At 37.6% G+C, this 11,208-nt stretch overlaps 1 protein-coding gene across 13 annotated transcripts in view; it reads right to left on the reverse strand.

Annotated features, from left to right (window-relative positions):
- The window catches only part of LOC133631554 (receptor-type tyrosine-protein phosphatase F), a 595,429-nt gene extending 584,924 nt beyond the window's left edge, over positions 1-10,505 (reverse strand). For all 13 annotated transcript variants that reach the window (XM_062023872.1, XM_062023869.1, XM_062023867.1 and 10 more), the window contains exon 1: positions 10,088-10,505. The gene's annotated coding sequence lies outside the window, so the exon portion shown is untranslated. The remainder of the gene's footprint in view (positions 1-10,087) is intronic.
- Between the last annotated feature and the right edge of the window lie 703 nt (positions 10,506-11,208).

The following is an 11,208-nucleotide window of genomic DNA, read 5'->3' on the forward strand; positions in this document are numbered from 1 at the left end:
TATATTTATTAATTGTGGTTCTTACAAAAAATATATCTTATAAAATACAAAAGCTAAAATGTCTTTTAAAGCTCTGCCCCTTTAATTAGTGCATACTAAATAATTTAACTTTAGCCTACTACTACAACCATATTATTTACCAGAGGTGGGACCAAGTCATTGCTTTGCAAGTCACAAGTAAGTCTCAAGTCTTTGCCCTCAAGTCTCGAGTCAAGTCCCGAGTCAAGACAGGCAAGTCCCGAGTCAAGTCCAAAGTCAAGACTGGAAAGTCTCAAGTCAAGTCACAAGTCCTGCATTTTGAGTTTCGAGTCCTTTCAAGTCCTTTTGACCACAGACTAATATTTTTACACAGATTGTGTATGCTTTTAAACCGCTGTATTTATTTATTAAAACAAGTGCATTTGAAATAGCAGGAAAGAAAATAGTACTGACATTGCAATTCATAATAGCACTATTAACCAGTCATTTTAATAGTTTAAACAATTTTAAACATTTAACTCATTCCTTTACAGAATAAACACATTTGCAAAAACAAGTGCAACTGTACTTATTTGTAGAAAAGTGTTAACATTGTATTTCCATGGCATATTGCATTGTAACTAGTTCCACAGCAGTTTCTATTCTGTTCTTACCTTATCTCATTGATCTCATCTCATACTGTATGTGTGTTGATGTGTGCGTACACATGAAAAACATAACAAATACATGAACATAACAATGAACAGAGTTGTACTTTTTAGATGTCAGGGCCCTATGCAATATGTACACATATTCTCAATATAGTATATATTTTAACTGACCTTTATTTGACTATGTTTGTCTTTTTGTCGGTGGCTAAAATACGCGGTGCTGCTGACCGCCGTCTAACGTTATGTTACTGTGTGTGATACATTGACTAACGTAACGTTATGTCTAGGTACCTCATGCAACCCTGCTTAAAAAATCACTTGACAAAAAGTATGAATAAGGTAGCAAACTGCAGTGGACGCAACATATTGCCGTGTTTGAAATGACGTTATAACCATAAACATCTTATAAGTAGACGCAATATTGGTTGCTGTGACGCGAGCAATTTGCATCTTGAAGTGGTGATGAGGAGCCGGCGAGCAGCCTAAACTGACAGTTGACAGGTAGAAAACAAAGATGCCGGGCTGGTGTTCAGCGTTTTCCTGCTCAAATGAACGGACTGTTGAAAATAGGAATCGGGGGATTACTTTTCACAAGTAAGATTTAACATTAATGTACTATTGGTTGTATTTTATGAAAATAACATTACCACAGAGTTGAGAAGGAGCAAAGATCTTCAATATTTGTATGTGAAAATCACAAATAAATCTTCTGGGGGAGGATGACGCCCCTGCAGGGGTTTGATTTACAAACTATCTGCCCCACCTAAAACAAAATTCACCAGCCGCCATTGATTATAATGCATTCTCATTTTAGGCAAAATATAAGACAATACTTTCTTAACAGTATAATTGTAACCAGGAATAAGTCTTCAAGTAACAATATTCAAATACTAACATTGTTGGGTAAAACAGAATTTGGTTTTATTCTGAATCCAGTGAAACAGATTGGTGGTTTTAGCTGATATAAAGACTTTCAGGTGTTTATATATGTTTAAGTATTTGGCAGACGCTTTTATCCAAAGCGACATACATAAAAAATACATATATAACAATCACTGTAAACATGATCATTTAAGGGAAGAATGTAATACAAAATATCAATACAAAGTGTCACGACAGAATAAACTCTCTGCTGCTGCAGCAACAGAGATACGGTCTATAAGATATATAGATATCTAATGTATTCATACATTGTTTATGTAGCATGTATATATAACGTAATCATATTGTTTCTTCAATTTAAAAATAGCTGACCGTTTTTTCCCCCCTTCTCTGGGATTATATTCCCAGTTTTAATCTCGGACGTCTGGTCACTTATAGCGTATAAGAATATTCTATTACTGTTAAGCAAACTATGAATAATAAAACATGTGTCCGTTATCATAGCTACACGTATGACAAAAAAGCGCGTGAAAATGAGTGGTATTCAGTGAGGTAAAATGAATTAAATGCGTTGACAGTTCATTGCTCCTGCCAAATGAATTGCACTGAGTGGAGCGGATCACCACTCCAAGATGGCGGCCCCGCGTCTCGTCTGCGCCAGTAGGCAGTAGCGCTCGATGCTGTGTACCCTTATAAGATGTCTATGGTTGTGACGTTAGCAGTGAGTTTACAGCCTCACTGATTTAACTACACAGCCAATAAAAGTCATGTTACTTAGCCAATAAACGTTATCTTACATTCAAAACTTACCCTTCTTTGTGCAACTTCAAATGTCGAACGAAGTTGGAAGTTGTTGCGTCTCCGTCTGTAATATTCGAACTGCGTGATTTGCATACGGCAATTCGTTGACCAAGTCGTAGTTTTTATACCCGAACGAAACCAACTTTGGTATAAATCTTTCTCACTGGCGCGTTGTTTGACAACTCTTGTTCATTGGTTGTCCTGCAATTTGATTGGATCAATGCTGTGTGATGAAAACAATGTAGATCTAATTTGATTGGCTGTTGTACTGAGAGCACACACGCTGACACGCAGCACACACGCTGATAGACAGACACGTACAAAATGAAAGCTACGGAGCGCTCCCAAATAACTTTTTAAGCTTTAGGTTTTGGGGAAAGTAGCAAGTCATGTCAAGTCAAAAGGCTCAAGTCCAAGTGAAGTCACAAGTCATTGATGTTAAAGTCTAAGTCGAGTTGCAAGTCTCTTTACATTTTGTCAAGTCGAGTCTAAAGTCATCAAATTCATGACTCGAGTCTGACTCGAGTCCAAGTCATGTGACTCGAGTCCACACCTCTGTTATTTACCAGCAACATAAAGTGAAACAGAGGCAGAGGTGTCCTGCCACAGTCAGTAACAAATATACAGAAAACAGTAGTGGTCAAATACAAATAAGGCAACAAGAGAAGTATCCTACACTTCTCTTTTGTAAAGTAAATCTGAACAGCCTATATGGGCATCTACATCAACTATATGATTTGCCTGAGAAGCTGGACAGGACAAAAAATATATATATATATTTTTTTTTTTAATTTGTGGCGGACGTAATTCTTTCGTGGCGGGCCGCCACAAATAAATGAATGTGTGGGAAACACTGGCTGTATTTAGTTATGTACATGAGATTTGAAGTGTTTTTTTTAATTTTACATATTTGCCAAAATGTTTAAAAAATAAAAATAAAAAATGTCACATTGTCATTATGTGGTATTGTGTGAAGGATTTTGAGGAATGTATTCCAACTTTAAATAAGGCTGTAACATAACAAAATGTGGAAAAAGTTAAGTGCTGTTAATGCTTTACGGATTCACTGTAAATGCCACAGGTATCCTCAAAGATCGCAACCAAATAAGTGTGATCACATTAAAGAAGTACCTCAGGTTCCATGGCGCAGCTTGTATTGCAAAACAGCATCGCCGAAGGAAATTATTTTGAAATAAATGTCATCATGACAGCACAATTTTGACATGTAGCATGCCTTTTAAAAATAAAAATATTTTAGATGATAACTAGTGTATGAAAAACCATCCAATAAAATGTACGACAAACAACTACAGTAGTTTTATGAAGTAATGTAATAATAATGTACAGCATTTATCTTGGAGTGAACTTCTACGGTATCTCCTTCCAGCTGTTTCTCCGTCAAACACACAATCAGCAGCTTCTCCATATTTTATTGGATTAATGTCCGCCGTTTCGATATTATTTAAACATATATATTATTTAAACACCCTCGGCTGGTATTATCATCTTATTCTGCTTCAGCGTGCCGATTTAATTCAATGAATATAATCAATTTCTTCTTCTCGGCACTCTCCTTTAAAATCACTTTCTCCTATACCATGATTTGAAAAACAAAGTTATGTCCATCTCTAGCAATAAGCTAATGCTAGTGCGTGAGACCGGATGTTTTAGTCGGGTCTTATGGGGTTCATTGTGACATTTGCTATTCCAACTAGCGGTGGGGAGGTTAAACGTTGTCTAAATTCAAGCACTTTTTAGAGCAGGATCAATTTGCAATGCAATAAAGAAAGGCACAATAACAAACGTCAATCGCACACGCACATTAAACATAAAGCACCTTAATGCGCCAGTAACATGAGATTAAACATACAATCTATTAGATAGCTAAAATGTTAAGAATTAATCAATGATACAATTATATGCATTGAGTCTATTAGAGTGCTAAAAATGTAAGGAGTTTATCAATAATAAATAATACAGTACATCAGTGTGCAGCTTTTTAAACACATCTTTACATAATGATTCTTAGTTCAATGCAAGTTAGTTTTGTTTTATATGCTGTCCTTTTTTTTTTTTACATAAAGAAATATACTTGTTTTGTTTTGCACTTTTCCAGTCCTTACTTTTAAATGGACAAAAGTTGAATACTTATTAAAAGTTTTGGAACTGCCTAAATAAAGTTGGTATGGTATGGTAATGAGCAAAAATACATTTTATAAATACATTTTTTGAACAAATTAGTTATCTTTGTTGTTAGTAAGCACAAGCCTAAAAATACCTCACCCTGAATTTAAAAGTCGATGGCTAAATTAAAGCCACTGAATATGTGTGCGCTTTACAATCCGACTAGTCGACTAATTGTTAAACAGTCGATGAATAGTGGACTATCAACATAGTTGTTAGTTGCAGCCCTAATTACAAAATGAAGTTAATAATCATAACCGGGTTGCAGATGTTATCGCGCTCATTTTTATTGTATTTTGATTGAGTGGTTTGTACTGTTAAATAAATCCTTATTATTAGGTTGTTACCGTATTTTTCGGAGTATAAGTCGCTCCGGAGTATAAGTCACACCGGCCGAAACTGCATAATAAAGAAGAAAAAAAAAACATATATAAATCGCACTGGAGTATAAGTCGCATTTTTTGGAGAAAATTAATTTGATAAAACCCAACACCAAGAATACACATTTGAAAGCAGTGTTTCCCACACATTCATTTATTTGTGGCGGCCCGCCACGAAAGAATTACGTCCGCCACAAATTTTAAAAAAAATAAACTTTTTTTTTTTTTTTGTCCTGTCCAGCTTCTCAGGCAAATTATAGTTGATGTAGATGCCCGTATAGGCTGTTCAGATTTACTTTACAAAAGAGAAGTGGAGGATACTTCTCTTGTTGCCTTATTTGTATTTGACCACTACTGTTTTCTGTTTATTTGTTACTGACTGTGGCAGGACACCTCTGCCTCTGTTTCACTTTATGTTGCTGGTAAATAATATGGTTGTAGTAGTAGGCTAAAGTTAAACTATTTAGTATGCACTAATTAAAGGGGCAGAGCTTTAAGAGACATTTTAGCTTTTATATTTTATAAGATATATTTTTTGTAAGAACCACAATTAATACATATATTTCAGTGAATAACTTATTGTTCAAATCTGTATATAAATATGTACATAAAGTGTTGTAATTATATTGTAAAATGGATGAATGGATGGACGTTTAAAACAAAACTGTTATTATTAATTAGTAAGTATACATTTTTTGAGCCTTTTTAGAGAAAATCATATCATTGTAGTAAATTATGCAAATTACTCGAAGATGTCATGTTGACCACGCCCATAGCCACGCCCCCACCGCCACAGGTATCTTGGCAGTTTATGGGAAACACTGGAAAGGCAATTTAAAATAAATAAAGAATAGTGAACAACAGGCTGAATAAGTGTACGTTATATGAGGCATAAATAACCAACTGAGAACGTGCCTGGTATGTTAACGTAACATATTATGGTAAGAGTCATTCAAATAACTATAACAAATAGAACATGCTATACGTTTACCAAACAATCTGTCACTCCTAATCGCTAAATCCCATGAAATCTTATACGTCTAGTCTCTTACGTGAATGAGCTAAATAATATTATTGGATATTTTACGGTAATGTGTTGATAATTTCACACATAAGTCGCTCCTGAGTATAAGTCCCACCCCCGGCCAAACTATGAAAAAAAACTGCGACTAATAGTCCGAAAAATACGGTAATTGTATTTCAATTCAGGGGGCGTGAACATTTTCCTGTTGAAACAGCACAATTTGAAATGTATAGCAAAACAATATGTTCCTGTTGCTGTCTGTTTATCCAATAACAAGCATTCATACGTTCACAAAGCACCTCAGGCCGCCAAGCCGGGTGTCAAACTAGTAACCTCTTGATTACTAGACAGCTTCTTCTTTCAATGCTGAGGCTGTGACGCCTACTTTTGGCCAACTACTACCAACCCACAAACAGTCTGGAGTCTGGGCCCACACTGCCTGCTAATATTAAAGCTAAAATAATGTCGGGGAAAAATTCATCCATTCATTCTTTTTTTTTTAAAGCTTGTCCCATTTGTGGAGGGGGAGCTCGAGCCTGTATGGTAAAATATATGCATCCAAACATACTTAATAACATCCAAACAGCACTAGTATTCCTTATATGCTCAAAAACTAAACTAGCACAAACAACAATATTTACAGCACAAACAAAGCACTACCACAGGACACAGTAGGCTTGCTCAAATTGGAGCAACTAGAGTGCTGGATGATGATATCGACCAGGAATAAATCTTGTGACATTGTGAAAACTCTGATGGCACAAACACATTTTTCGACCGCGCGAACAAAGCATTATTGACAAAGACTCTTTTGGTTTATTTTGGAGCAAATGGGTTGCTGGGTGACGTCACCTTCCAAGAATACACAATCAAATAAGTCAAAAAGTATGCAGCACAAATTATTATTTCAACGAGACAAACAAAACAACCTGACAAAGACCATCCATCCATCCATTTTCTACCGCTTGTCCCTTATGACAAAGACCATTTTGGTTTAATTTGGAGCAAGTAGGGGCTGGGTGAGGTCATCACCAGAGAATAAATCTTCTAATGAGTCAAAAAACATGCAACACAAACAATCATTTTAACAGCACAAACAAAGCACAAATGTGGAAGACTATTCAAGTTAAATTTGGAGCAAATGGGAGGACTGGGTGATGTCATCCCTGGAGAATCGATTTTCTTACAAGTCAAAAAGTATGCAGCACAATTTTAAAGGCAAAATGCAGCACCAATGAAGCACAAACAATGAAGACTAATTGGGTTTGATTTGGAGAAAAAAAGGGGCCTAGTTGATGTAATTGCAGATTAGGGCTGGATGATATGGACGGAAAAGTATATCTCGATATATTTGAACTTAAACTCGATATTCAAAATATTCGATATATTTTTCGGTGAAAGTATACATTAGTGCTGCAACAACTTATCGATTAAATCGATTAAAATCGATTATAAAAATAGTTGGCGATTAATTTAGTCATCGATTCGTTGGATCCATGCTATGCGCATGCGCAGAGGCTACTTTTTATTTATTTTTTTAATTTTTATAAACCTTTATTTATAAACTGCAACATTTACAAACAGCTGAGAAACAATAATCAAAATAAGTATGGTGCCAGCATGGTGCCAGTATGCTGTTTTTTCCAATAAAATACTGGAAAGGATAGAAATGTAGTTTGTCTCTTTTATCCGATTATTAATCGATTAATCGAAGTAATAATCGACAGATTAATCGATTATCAAATTATTTGTTAGTTGCAGCCCTAGTATACACTACCGTTCAAAAGTTTGGGGTCACATTGAAATGTCCTTATTTTTGAAGGAAAAGCACTGTACTTTTCAATGAAGATAACTTTAAACTAGTCTTAACTTTAAAGAAATACACTCTATACATTGCTAATGTGGTAAATGACTATTCAAGCTGCAAATGTCTGGTTTTTGGTGCAATATCTACATAGGTGTATAGAGGCCCATTTCCAGCAACTATCACTCCAGTGTTCTAATGGTACAATGTGTTTGCTCATTGGCTCAGAAGGCTAATTGATGATTAGAAAACCCTTGTGCAATCATGTTCACACATCTGAAAACAGTTTAGCTCGTTACAGAAGCTACAAAACTGACCTTCCTTTGAGCAGATTGAGTTTCTGGAGCATCACATTTGTGGGGTCAATTAAACGCTCAAAATGGCCAGAAAAAGAGAACTTTCATCCGAAACTCGACAGTCTATTCTTGTTCTTAGAAATGAAGGCTATTCCACAAAATTGTTTGGGTGACCCCAAACTTTTGAACGGTAGTGTACATATAAAAATATTCATTTTTGAGCGATATTCAGTTAAATTGAAGTGAATGACAACTGTACTGTAAACAGTCAGTGGCACTTTTATTAACCCAGTTAGTCAAGATGGGTATTAACAGCACGGAAAATAAACTGTTTAAGTAGTACAGAATTACATAACATAAATAAAAGAGAAAAATATTATTTCTACGTAAAATAAATAACATAACTGTGCAAATAATACAAAATGTATCAAACTCAGATTTAAAAAAATAAATAAATTTGCAGGCAGGCACTTTGTGATTTCCCTTCCTGGTTTGATGGCCCGCCCTATCTTGCCTCTGATTGGCTTGTCCCTAACCAATCGTGACTCATCATAGTAAACAACCAACCAATCATGGATGTTCTTAAAGGAGGAAGGGGAGGGATTTAGTAGCCCAAGGAAGACAACAAATAAGCGGCGTTTGGTCATTTTAAATAAATTATATCGATATTACGATAGTTTGTTAATTCATATCTTGTTTAAAAATATATCGATACATCTTATAAACTCGATATATCGCCCAGCCCTATTGCAGAACAATAAATCTTCTAAAGTCAAAAAGTATGCAGCAGAAACAACAATTTGAATGGCACCATGCAACACAAACAATCACGTCAATGGCACAAACAAAGCACCAAAGACCAAGACTATTTAGATCTCATTTGGAGCAAAATGGGGGCTGGCTCACGTCGTCGCCAGAGAATAAATGTTCTAATAAGTCTAAAAGTATGCACCACAAACGAAGCACAAACAACATACTATTTGGGTTTAGTTTGTAGCAAATGTGGGACTGGGTGAATTCACATTGTATCTATCTGTGTTGGCCCTGCGAAGAGGTGGCAACTTGCCTTCTGCCCGAGTGCAGCTGGGATAGGCTCCAGCACCAAATGGATGGATGGATGGATATAATAATTAACTAGTGTTAACAGCCTAAACAAAGTGTGAGCGAAGAGTTTTCCCTTGGGGCCAAAATCACATAGCCGAGGGCCTTGTCGGCTCTTATATTGTAGTCAACTCAGCACAACACAATGAAATGAAATCGGGAGACGATTGGACGAAACGGACACATGCAACCTGTGACGCAATCCCAAGAAACTATAAAGATCTTTTCATCCTTTTGGCAAGATAGAGCCATGACACAAATGAGAGTATTTATCGACCCATGGCTTGCTTGGCATGGCAACCTGTAATGTTTACATGAATACACGACGCATGTTTCATCCATGCTTTACATGTGCAAACGAGCATCCTCCTCCCACCATCCTTTCTTCGTCTTCTTCTTTCTCCCCCCAAGATTGGATCAAGCCTTGAGAAAGGCTGCAGGCTATTACAAAAAAAAAAACCATGCAAATCCAAATTAAATACATGTGGTCATACTAATAGTACTAATAATGATTGACAGGTGCAGCTTGTGGTTGTCATTTGCAGCCTGGGTGACGTCATGGCAGGTGAAGGACACACAAAAGAGGACAATCACTGCAGTAACACAAACCTTGCAGCTTTAAACCCACAATATTAAGTCTTTATGCCAAATATTCCGCCATTGCTCATTTTCTTGCATCAAAGCAGTGTCAAAACTCACCTTTTCCCCCCTGCAGGAAGTGACTTTTTCAAATAGTTAAAAAAAAAATAATAAAAAAATAAAAAAAACAACCGAGGGGGGCAACAGTGGGTGCGAGGCCGGGAGAGGAGCGCCATTAGCCGGCCACTGCTTCGGTCATGCTCGGCTGACCTCCAGCTTTCCATTCGCGAGTTATTTTACACTTCCACCCTCGCCAGGAACTAATTGCCATTTTTAAAACGCCGAAGTTGTCCGAAGAAAAGAAAGGAAGATTCTAGCAAGTTGAATACGGGAAGAGAAGCACTTACTCAGTCTCCTTATCGCCGCCGTTGGCATTTCTCTGCCCCGAAGCGCTCCGAATTCATTTGGTAACCAGCCGGGGGAAAATCCACTTCACGGGGCTAAACGAGAAAAGTCCAGGGGTTTTGTGGGGATAAAAGAGCGGGTGTACACCTAAAACCATCCACCAAGTCCGGGGTGGTGGACTGCGCGGATCTCGTCGTGGCAAGCGCGGTGCCCCCTATGTCCGTACGCGCATGGGCACGAATAGAAGCCAAACAAAACAAAAAGTGACTCTTCTTATCTTCGTCCTTGAAATTATATATTGTTGTTTCACTGGAAGGCGCAGCGGCACCCGGCAAGAAGAAGACGAAGGGAGTCCAAATCCGTCCTCTCTTCCCCCCCCCCAGCCCTCGGTCACGCTTCTCGGAGGAGACGACACACTCCTCTCGGTCAGGAGGAGGAGGAGGAGGGGGTGGGTTTCGGCTCAACTCGGCAAACTTCGGCAGCTTCCCGAGAAAACAAACTAGGGCTGGCTCACTTTAGCTCAGGGGTAGGGAATAGGGCTGTGAATCTTTGGGTGTCCCGCGATTCGATTCAATATCGATTCTTGGGGTCACGATTCGATTCGAAATAATTTAAAAAAATTCAATTCAACACGATTCTCGATTCAAAAACGATTTTTTTCCCCGATTCAAAACGATTCTCTATTCCTGTGTTTTTCAACCTTTTTTGAGCCAAGCATTGGCGTTGTTAGGCCTATTTTAGGGGGGCTCAAGCCCCCCTAAAATGTTCTTAAGCCCCCCTAAATAATTTGGTGTTAAAAAAAAAAAAAACATTTTTTTTTTACAAATACATGTATATTCATTATAAAGTGGCCCGAATATGAGTTTAAATAAATAATCATATAACCTGTCATTATTCACTCAGTTTCCCCTCACTTCATAGTGTAAGGTAGAGAGCCCCTTTAGTGCGTCGGTATCCAATCCATTCCACTCGGCGTGGCGAAGTTGGTAGAGTGGCCGTTCCAGCAATCGGAGGGTTGCTGGTTACTGGGGTTCAATCCCCACCTCCTACCATCCTAGTCACATCCGTTGTGTCCTTGGGCAAGACACTTCACCCTTGCTCCTCATGGCTGCTGGTTAGTGCC

This window comes from Entelurus aequoreus, linkage group LG16 (genome assembly GCF_033978785.1).
Source record: "Entelurus aequoreus isolate RoL-2023_Sb linkage group LG16, RoL_Eaeq_v1.1, whole genome shotgun sequence".
Classification (NCBI taxonomy): Eukaryota; Metazoa; Chordata; class Actinopteri; order Syngnathiformes; family Syngnathidae; genus Entelurus; species Entelurus aequoreus.